The sequence below is a fragment of the Sinocyclocheilus anshuiensis genome, unplaced genomic scaffold (assembly GCF_001515605.1).
Source record: "Sinocyclocheilus anshuiensis isolate Anshui unplaced genomic scaffold, SAMN03320099.WGS_v1.1 scaffold1641, whole genome shotgun sequence".
NCBI classification, from domain to species: domain Eukaryota; kingdom Metazoa; phylum Chordata; class Actinopteri; order Cypriniformes; family Cyprinidae; genus Sinocyclocheilus; species Sinocyclocheilus anshuiensis.
The window spans coordinates 463,564-464,897 of NW_015539968.1; positions in this window are offsets into that span (position 1 = coordinate 463,564).

A 1,334-nucleotide genomic window follows, 5' to 3' on the forward strand; every position below is an offset into this window, starting at 1 on the left:
TGTGTGTGTGTGTGTGTGTGTGTGTGTGTGTTTAAGAAGTTTACATAGATAAAGTAACAATGCAACAAAACAAAAACCTTGTTTTATGTCCTACTTACAATAAAAATGTCAGGATTGACCCTGTATTTACCTTTTGTACCTCCCCTTAATACTCACAGAAAATGGAAATACTTTAATCAGATATGAGGAATTTTGTGTTATTAATGTGTTAATGACATGCATTTATGATGAATATAGTTTTAACGTAATAATTAATGTGGATTTGAGTAAATATAGTCTGCCGTAAACTAATATTGAATTTAAACACCTGCCAATGATGGTTAGGTGTTAAACCTCTGCTATTCATATTCAGATTACATATTTAAGTTACCCAGCATGCATTGCATTCACACTGATGGTTGTTTAAACACACAGTGTGTGCTATGCACTAAAAGCATGCGGGTCTGTTTTGGCCATTGAACACGGCAGTCACCTTGCCCTCTCTGTGTACCAATCAAATATTGATGCTGTATCAGTGCAGACAGTACAGTATATACATCCTTCTGAGTGTTTTTAAAAGCTTACGTGGGTATTTGCACAATAACTCTGCATTTCTGAATAGCAGAATCTAAACAGGCTTATCTAAACTCTGCAACATCTGGTCTTGGACAGGGTACTTCCTGATTTGATCTACACACAGGAAACCCCAAATACTAAGGTTGGTGTCATTGCATAAGCGTAACAAAATACCTGCAAACTTTAGATACTCGGAATAGCATTGATAACATACAACTCTTGCCATTTGTCGCCATATTTAGTATGAATGCTGTAAATAATAAGCACATTTTCTGTATGCATACTAGAATATGAGCTGAATATGAGCATTGCAGCAACTTGACCTACCAGTATGACGAATTAACTGTAAGTAATATTCAGCGCAATTTTGTTTATTTATTTATTTATTTGTGTGGAATTGTATGGAAAGAACTTCTTCAAACAGGTTTCCTTCCCCCATTTGTCATTGGATAAAGTTTTTTGTTTGTTTGTTTGTTTGTTTTCAAAACACCACAGTCATGGGGTTGACACTTTTGACGGAAATCAACCCTTATCCTCTTCCTATTAGGATAGGAGGAAGTATTTTAATAATAATAAATTAAATAACACACATATATATATATATATATATATATATATATATATATGTGTGTTATTTAATTTATTATTATTAAAATACTTCCTCCTATCCTAATAGGAAGAGGATAAGGGTTGATTTCCGTCAAAAGTGTCAACCCCATGACTGTGGTGTTTTGAAAACAAACAAACAAACAAACAAAAAACTTTATCCAATGACAACT